Source organism: Euprymna scolopes, chromosome 28, assembly GCF_053919585.1.
Source record: "Euprymna scolopes isolate OS-2025 chromosome 28, ASM5391958v1, whole genome shotgun sequence".
Lineage (NCBI taxonomy): Eukaryota > Metazoa > Mollusca > Cephalopoda > Sepiida > Sepiolidae > Euprymna > Euprymna scolopes.
This window is the reverse complement of record NC_136509.1, coordinates 90,331,900-90,341,263: the sequence shown is the minus strand read 5'-3', so window position 1 is coordinate 90,341,263 and position 9,364 is coordinate 90,331,900. Positions and strand designations below refer to the sequence as shown.

The 9,364-nt window shown below is 41.1% G+C and overlaps 1 protein-coding gene across 2 annotated transcripts in view; it reads left to right on the top strand.

Annotated features, from left to right (window-relative positions):
• Positions 1–9,364, top strand: part of LOC145249717 (uncharacterized) — a 179,473-nt gene that overhangs the window by 56,126 nt on the left and 113,983 nt on the right. Inside the window, exon 1 of one of the 2 annotated variants that reach the window (XM_080111596.1) lies at positions 8,532–8,933. The exons of the other annotated variant lie outside the window; for it this stretch is intronic. The gene's annotated coding sequence lies outside the window, so the exon portion shown is untranslated. Of the gene's footprint in view, positions 1–8,531; positions 8,934–9,364 lie in introns of those variants that run through there. 2 annotated transcript variants of the gene reach the window in all.

The following is a 9,364-nucleotide window of genomic DNA, read 5'->3' as shown; positions in this document are numbered from 1 at the left end:
TGTAAAAAAAAAAAAATAAATATATATATATATATATATATATATATATATATAAATACGGGGGGGGGGTCACACAACTAAGAATTTTTTTTTTTTTGTATTGCATAAATAGGCTAGCCTAATTAATCTGGAGCAAACAAAGACTGGATTTATTATCCGGAACATTTTTTGCTCCTTTATTTAATGGGGTGGTGTTTGATGAACACTATTGGGAAGCCATGATACTGCTTTGTTTTTATAAATCCCCAAAACAGTGTTTCCAGTTAAACAACTGATGATCCCTGAAATGTAGGACTATTGTTAGTTCGAGAAAGCAGGTTTCTTCAGAAGGTTGCAGGAGATGAAATGACTTACATAAAAAATAATTTTCCAACGAAAGATTAAAAATTAAATTTTTATCAAAATTTTTTTTTATAGTTTTCAAGGTTAAAGAGCTTTCCAGTGTGGCTTTGTTTATTTTTATCTATTTTTTTCAATTTTTTTATTCTGTTTCGATTTTTCAAAGTTTTTGACTTACCTTTACTGTTATGTGACCCCTTTGGTTCTGCCACCACAAGATTTATGGGTTTATTCTCTATTTCAAGCCGATACTTGTTACCTTGCTATTCAATAATTGGGGACAACAAAGAGTGGAGGCATTTCCTTGAATTTGATTCTTCTCTTGCAAAATTCCCCCTCCCCCCCCCAAGTTTCTAGCCGTCCTCACATATCATCCTATCGTTCCCTCTTTCTCCACCCTTTCTTTTTCCTCTCATCCACCCTCTCCCCCCTCATCCATCATTCTCTTTTCTATTCCCCTTTTTTCTCTTTCTTCCTTTCCCTTTCTCTTTCTTCCTTTCCCTTTCTTTCTCCCCTTTCCCTTTCTTTCTCCCCTTTCCCTTTCTTTCTCCCCCTTTCCCTTTCTTTCTCTGCTGCCTTTCTCTTTCCCTATCTCCGACACCTTTCTCCATCGCCTTTTTCTCCCCTTTTCTTTCTCCCCCTTTCTCTTTTCCCCTTTTCTTTCTCCCCCTTTCTCTTTCCCGGTCTCCCACCTTTCTCTTTCCCTTTCCCATGTTCTCTTTCCCTCTTTCCTTCCCTTTCTTTCTCTGTCTCCCTTTTCGTCTCTTTTTCCTCACCTCATTTCTTCTCTTTCTTTCCTTCTCTTTCCTTTCTCTCTCTCTCTCTCCTTCCTCCTCTTTTACGCTTTCTCTTCCTCTCTATCTCTAATAAAATTCCTCTTCAACAACTTGTACATCTATTTTTAAACTCTTATTCAAAATACTTTTTAGGTAGGAAACTTGTCTAAATTGTTGTTCAATACTCCTCCTCCCACACAACTTGTTGCTGTCTTTTCTTTCTGTTTGCTAATTTTTATTCACACACACACACACACACGCACATCGCCCACTATTGCAATGGCATGCGGTAATGTTTCTCTTGTTTTTCATGCATAACAAAAAAGTCGTCTGCTTTACAGCATATCATCCCCTTTTTTTTGGGGGGGGGGTATTTAATGCAAAAACACAACACCCCTATTGAAAACTATTCATGGAACCCAACATACTATTTTCATCAAAATCACAAAAAGGGGTTAAGAGGTTCATACCTTTCTTCAAATGGTATCACTGTTTAAGTGAACAGTGTAAAATCATACAATTGAATTTGAACTCTGCTTGCTGATTCCATAATCAATGTTTGTATCCATAAGCAACCTGCACTTCCCTTTTTCAAAAGGATTTAATTATGATAAGAGCTGGAAGGAACTCGATGTTTAATTGTACTGTGTACAAGGAAAGTGGAAGTACGGGTAGTTTTAGAGATGGTGACTATGACAACTTGGATGTGGAGAAGTTATGGTGCTTGTGCCATATAATCGAATTTTGGATGAATGCAGTTAAGGTAAAAACGTCATGTACTTACATGCCATGTCGAAATTAGTATATATTCCAAAAATTACGAAAAAATGATCCAGTGGAAAAATAATTACAAGTAAATAGAATTTATTTAATTGAGTTTCATCGTATGTCTTAATGTGGAAGAGTTATGCAACCAATTCTGTATGACAAACTAACTTATCTCTCTTGCTTTCCTTGAAATCCAACATTGAAAAAAAATAGAAAATGTCAGACCACTAGTATTTATGATTTTTTTGTAAAAATATGTCTCGCATACTTTGTACTAGATTATTTTTCATCAGTTTTGGAATTTATAAGAGTTGTATTAAATACCCCCCCCCCACTCCAAAAAAAAACTGTCTGTTCTGTTGGAAGTGTTCTTGGGGGGGGGGTCTCACTTACCCACATACAAATTTGAATTTCCATATAGGTTGTCGAGTTCAGTGTAAAGATTCCCATGTTTTAAAAGAAATTCACATCCTATTTTAATTTTCATTAAATTAACGAACCTTTCTTATTTTTTTAAGGCTAAATTTAATCTATTTTTAGCACACACAAATCTAGATGCAACAATTTTGAAAAATGTTTGCATAAATTGTTCACTTTTTAAGTGCGGAAAAGAACTTGTTGAAATGGTGACAATTTAAATAGACGATGTACGGATGGAGGGTGAGGGAGATAATCACCACTCAAATGAGAGGGTGGCCAGGTAGTCAAACAAACCTGTCTAGGTCTGGCAAAGATTTCTAAACTAACAATTTGTGGAATCTTGAAGAGGGGAAAGATTCTACAGGTGGCATTTTTTTTAAATAAAATTCAAAATGCTTTCTGCAATTCAACCCTTTTTGGTACAAATAAACTTGATTCTGTCTGACTTGCCCATCAAGTTTTATGCATAAATGTCCAACAGTCTTTGTTTTATAACCATTCAGTGATAAGCACACCTGGATACAATGTGCAAAATTGTCAGTATGTCTGAAACGCTCCTCTCTTGGCACTATCAACTTCCAACGTAGGCCTCTACTACCATGTCTCTTTCTCCAACATCAGAGGTCTACGTTCCAACCTTCCAAAGGTTGAAATCCAATTACAGGAGACCAAGCCAGACCTATTCTTACTAAACGAAACTGGCATTAGACCGACTATTTCTCCAGATAAGTTCGTAATTAAAGGCTATTCTAATTTAACACCCAAATCTGATCCCCAGGATCACCATGGGCATGGAATATGTGCCTACATTAAAGATGGCTTTCCATGTGGTAGGAACATCTCTGGAAAAAACCTTAAATTGACCTATATGTGCTTTCGGGTTGCACTTGCTCCCACCACTGTGTTTATATTTGCCCTCTATTGCCCCTATAACAGCAAAGTTACTATTTTTAAGAGCCTATCTGAGAAAAGTGACCCCATTCTGTCTGCTCATCCTTTGGCTAACATTCACGTCTGTGGAGACTTCAATGTTCACAATATGGAATGGTTAGCTCGCTCAAACAAGACAGATGATGAGGGGAGGTTCTGTCACGGTTTCTCCATTGCTTATGACCTGACTCAGATTGTTCATGAACCCACTTGTGTGCCTGACACTTGCAAGTCTCTTAGACCTTTTTCTCATAACTTGCCCTGAGCTATGTTTATCCGCCGTTCTGTCCCCATTGGGATCTTCCGACTACTTGGTTGTCTCAGTTACCATGTTAGAAAGTTACACCTGAGAGTATCCTGTACTTTTTCCAAGGCCACCATTCGCCCATGTATGGAGTATTGTTGCCACATTTGGCTTGATGCATCTACTATTAGTCTGTCCCTCTTAGACAGGGTTCAAAAGAGATTCACCGACCCCACACGTCCCGCACTACCAGCTAGGCTTCAACTGCTGTCCCATCGATGAAATGTTGCATCTCTCTGCCTGTTTTACAAGTACTTTAATGGTAGGTGCTCCAAACTTTTTTCTTTTTTTTACATAGGAGTTACCGTTTATCAAGGCCCAGAGGTCACTCGATAAGGGTTAAAGAGTGTACAGTAGTCAGTGGAACAATATAATAGGAATCGTTCGTAGTGTAAATTTGGTAAATTGAATTACTTAAGGGGGAACGGCTCATCAAGAACTTGTTTACGTTAGACTTGAAGATGACCATATTGTAATCAGCTGGAAAGCAGGCAAACGCAAGACAGTTTCACAGGTGTGCAGTTCTAAGAAAGAAGCTTTGTTCATGGAATCTACATTTAGGCTTAGGCACGGATAAAGAGTGAGGGAAATTATTGATAGTGTTTTCAACTAAACGAGTGTTTGTCGTGAAAGTTTGGCAAGGTGGGGGGCATAGATTGGAGCTCAGATGAACACTTGCCATGAAAATAATGATAAAGCAGAGACAGGCTCACAACGTCTCTTCTGTGAGAAAGAGGTTGCAGGGAAGAGAAAGGGGCATCCCCTACTAGGCTACGAAGTCTATTTTGAACTCTGTCAAGGCAGGATAAGGGCTTTCTAGCAGCTCCTGCCCAGATGTGGCAACAATACTCCATCCATGGACATACCTGGCTCTTATATAGGTAGAGAAGTGCATCAGCAGTTAGATATCTACCGGATCGATAGAAGGATCCAAATATCTTTCCAGCGACCTTGGCAACGGATTTGATGTAAGTGTTCCATTTCAGATCAGGAGTAAAGGCCCAGAAGCTTCTCAAAACATGGAGCCTCCCCAAGACGAGAGCTATTCATTTCAATTGATGCGTGATGGGTATCAGAACGTCGATGATGTAAAGATAGAAGCTTGGTTTTAGATGCATTAAAAATAACCAGCCACTTCTTTCCCTATTGTACCACGTGCTCAAACCCTTCTACCCTCTCGATGTAAATACACCTGACCTGGTAACAAGCAACAAAATCCCACCCTTACACAGAAGAAATCCCCAGATGTAAGGAAGCCATTCTACTCTAATTGTTTCTTCCCTAGAACTACTAGACTTTGGAATTCCCTTTCGGGTTCTTGTTTCCCTGACTGTACTGACATGCAGAAATTCAAGTGTAATATAAACAGACATCTTGTTGTTCAGCTCCCTACATAGTAACCCTGTAAAATATGTCCCAGATAATAGCCCCTTACATACAAGTGGCACTGTGCCTTGTTTGGGGTGAAAATGTAATAAAAGTATAGTAATGAAAAACAATTTTTTTATCACCTGAAAGTTGCGTGTTATTAGAAAGCAGATTTTCACAAGACTTTTCATCGAAAAGTTGATTCTTCACTTTGTATTTCCGACTGGCAAGATGTTAGGATTTCCTGATATTGCGAAAGTAAAGCAATTAACATTGGGTGATATAAGCAATTTACATGCAACTCTTCTTCATTAACTGATGTGCAATTCTCCCTCTTCCTACCCCTTTTTCTCACCCCCACTCTGTCTTTAATGTCCATAGAGATTTTTGTTTCCAGGTAGTGTGGGATGGAAAGGGGAATTATAAATATGTAAAGCTGTTCAATTATTGATCGACACTTACATGTCTCGTATGAAAGACCAAGCAACTACTATTTCTTTTTATCCGGTATTTTATTTTTTTTCTCTCTCTTTCCACTCCCTCACTCTCTCTTTCCACTCCCTCACTCTCTCTTTCCACTCCCTCACTCTCTCTTTCCACTCCCTCACTCTCTCTTTCCACTCCCTCACTCTCTCTTTCCACTCCCTCACTCTCTCTCTTTCTTTCCACTCCCTCACTCTCTCTCTTTCTTTCCACTCCCTCACTCTCTCTCTTTCTTTCCACTCCCTCACTCTCTCTCTTTCTTTCCACTCCCTCACTCTCTCTCTTTCTTTCCACTCCCTCACTCTCTCTCTTTCTTTCCACTCCCTCACTCTCTCTCTTTCTTTCCACTCCCTCACTCTCTCTCTCCTTCCACTCCCTCACTCTTTCTCTCTTTCCCCTTCCACTCCCTCTCTCTCTCTTTCCCCTTCCACTCCCTCTCTCTCTTTCCACTCCCTCACTCTATCTTTCTCTCTCTCTTTCCACGATCTCTCTCTTTCCACTCTCTCACTCTATCTCTCTCTTTCCACTCTATCTCTCTCTTTCCACTCTCTCACTCTATCTCTCTCTTTCCACTCTCTCACTCTATCTCTCTCTTTCCACTCTCTCACTCTATCTCTCTCTTTCCACTCTCTCACTCTATCTCTCTCTTTCCACTCTCTCTCTCTCTCTCTTTCCACTCTCTCTCTCTCTCTCTCTCTTTCCACTCTCTCACTCTCTCTTTCCACTCTCTCACTCTATCTCTCTCTTTCCACTCCCTCCCTCTCTCTCTCTTTCCACTCCCTCCCTCCCTCTCTCTCTCTTTCCACTCCCTCCCTCCCTCTCTCTCTCTTTCCACTCCCTCCCTCTCTCTCTCTTTCCACTCCCTCCCTCTCTCTCTCTTTCCACTCCCTCCCTCTCTCTCTCTCTTTCCACTCCCTCCCTCTCTCTCTCTCTTTCCACTCCCTCCCTCTCTCTCTCTTTCCACTCCCTCCCTCTCTCTCTCTTTCCACTCCCTCCCTCTCTCTCTCTCTTTCCACTCCCTCCCTCTCTCTCTCTCTTTCCACTCCCTCCCTCTCTCTCTCTCTTTCCACTCCCTCCCTCTTTCTCTCTTTTCCACTCCCTCACTCTTTCTCTCTTTTCCACTCCCTCATTCACTCTCTCTCTCTCTCTCTCTCTACTCCTTCACTCTATCGCTTTCTCTCACTTTTAACTCCCTCACTCACTCTCCACTTCCTACTCTTACTCTTTCCACCTCTCTCCCTTCCTCTCTTTCTCTCTCTCTCTCTCTCTCTCTCTCTTACCCCCTTCCCTCTTCGTCTTACCCCTTCCAGTCCATTTCCCCCTTTTTTTCTCTAGTTATCTTCATTAATGAGAGCCAACAAGGTGGCACTACCAAAGCTTGCATTTTTGTTTCGCTTAGTCTCTCTCTCTCTCTCTCTCTCTCTCTCTCTCTCTCTCTCTCTCTCTCTCAGTGACGTGGTCAGCTAGTTGTTTCTAATTGGTTGATTGCTGTCATTAAACAACTATTCGCCCCCCCCCCCAAAAAAAAACAAGAAGAGAATACATCTTCTTGAGATTTTTTATAAGGGAGTTGGGGTGGTGGTGTTCGTCATGCCATCCCACCGCACCCCCGGCGCGCCCGTTAGCATCTTTATTCAACTGTATTACTGTGAGGAGAGTGGGGTGTACTTGCCAAGCGACCCCCCTTCCTTTCCTTTTGTTTTGTGGATCTCTCTCTCTCTCTCTATCTATCTATCTCTCTCTCTCTCTCTCTCTCACAAAGGAACCAGTCAGTGCTAATACACTGATTTCTTTTTTGTTTTCTCCACTCCCCCTCGTTCTTTCCGTCTTTCCCTCCTTTACACCTTTAACATCATCCTTCCCCTTCTCTGTTTCTCGTTCTACCATCTTCCTCCCCCCCCCCCCAACCATACATTCCCCTTCTGCTCTGACTTCCAACTAACACTACTTCAGATTACACCCCCTGTCCCCACCCTCTCCCTCCCTCTCTCTCTCTCTCTCTCTCTCTCTCTCTCTCCGGCTTACTTTTATATGACCCCCACCCGCTGTGCTCAGTTTTTCTCTCCTCATAATTCTAGTTTCTCTTGTTTTGGGATGTTCACTCTCTCATTATAATGAGAGAGTGAACATCCCAAAACACTCTCTTATCCAATTGCAAGTCGATCACTTGTTCCCTCTTTTTTGAATTGCAGGTCGTTCTCTCTCGCTCTCTCTTTTCGGATTGGAGGTCTCCTGGGATTGCAAGTCTCTCTCTCTCTCTCTCTCTTTTCTGGATTAAAATTCGCTTTTTGGGTAGAAGGTTGCGTTTTCTCTTCAGGTCGCAGATCACTCACTTCAAGTCACAGGTCGCGCTCTCTCTTTGGGTCACAAGTCACTGGTTCTGAGTTGGGTCACATGTCGCTGATCCTCTATTTGGGTCACAGCGCGCCCGTTTTAGTCGCTGGCCCTTTCTTTGGGTCGCAGGTCGCAGGTCCTCTCTTTGGTCGCAACTCACTCGCTCTTATTATAATTTTTTTGTTTTTATGCATCTCTCTCTCTCTCTCTCTCTCTCTCTCTCTCTCTAAAATTGGAAGATATATATATATATATATATATATATATATATATATATTCTTCCAGTTTTGTCCTCGCTCTCCGTATTTTCCTCGCACACACTCACTGTCTGCAGATCCTCACTCGACCCGACTAAGACTTTAAAAAGAAAAAAAGGCCAAAGAGCAGAAGAACCGTACATGCTTATTGCAGGAGGCATTTTATCCCAACCAGGTCACATGCTGCTATAAATGGACGGGAAAGGGGTATCGTCGGAAAGGAGGTGGGGTGGCTTAAAGTCTTTACTTTAGCAGGAGAGGGACAGGCGGGCGCCCCCCCCCCCCCCATACACACTCTCTCCTTATCTTCTCGCTTTCTTTTTCTCCCTTACCTACCGCCCACCCCGGCGATTCGCTTTGTCTCTTTTACTCATCACCCCTTCCCCCACGCTGTTTTTTTTTATTATTTTATTTTATTTATTTTTTTTTCGCTATTTACCTCTTCCTTCTACCCCGGGCGCTCTTCTTTCCCCCTCCCTCCGTGCACTGACCCACTAAACATAGAAACTACTAACTCCCTCTTTTGTGAACTTTGATAGAGAAAGAAAGCGATGCAGAGAGAGAGAGAGAGAGAGAGAGAGAGAGAAATTGTCAGATTAAAGCCAGTATGGCAGGTTTGCACGTTGATCTCCGACATTCCGCCGCTTCTTCTTGACATCGGCGAAAAAAAAAGGAAGAAAAGAACACTTAACTTCACTCTCCCCTTCCTTTTTAGGATTTAAAATTTTATTTTCAAAATTATATATCTCCGTCTGTTTATATATATATATATAGGCTTATTTATATGGTCATCATCGAACAGCTTTTACCCGCTGTGGATTATATTTACTTCCCCCTACTCGTTTCAATTCTCTACGGTGAAGATTGCAGAAAGGAACCGACATAAAAAAAGGACCGGTGATTGAAAACTCCTTATACCATGGGGGGAGAAGGTTGAAGGTTTAACTACTTCAGGTAATAACTATTACGCGATGTTTCCTACTCTGTCTGTGTGTGTGTGTGTGTGTGTGTGTGTGTGTGTGTGTGTGTGTGTGTGACTTCAGGGTAGTTTTCGTCTTTTCTATGATAAAAATTTCACTTTCACTATTCTCGTTTGTTTTGGTCTGTTGTTGTGATGTTGTCACTAAGATTTTGAGAATTCGGTTATTTGGTTGACATTAATGTCTGTATATGTATTGAACAATAATAAATATATAAAAGAAACGTAAATATATACAAAAGCGTGTGTGTTGGGGGGGGGGATGATATTTTTAGTTGATAATTTATTTCATTCTGACAACACCGCGTGGATTATCCTTTAATCCATCCTAACCTGGATCTGTATCGATTATACCTATTTTGATTTAACGATAGGCCGCTTTTTTTTTTTTTTTCTTTTTAATTTA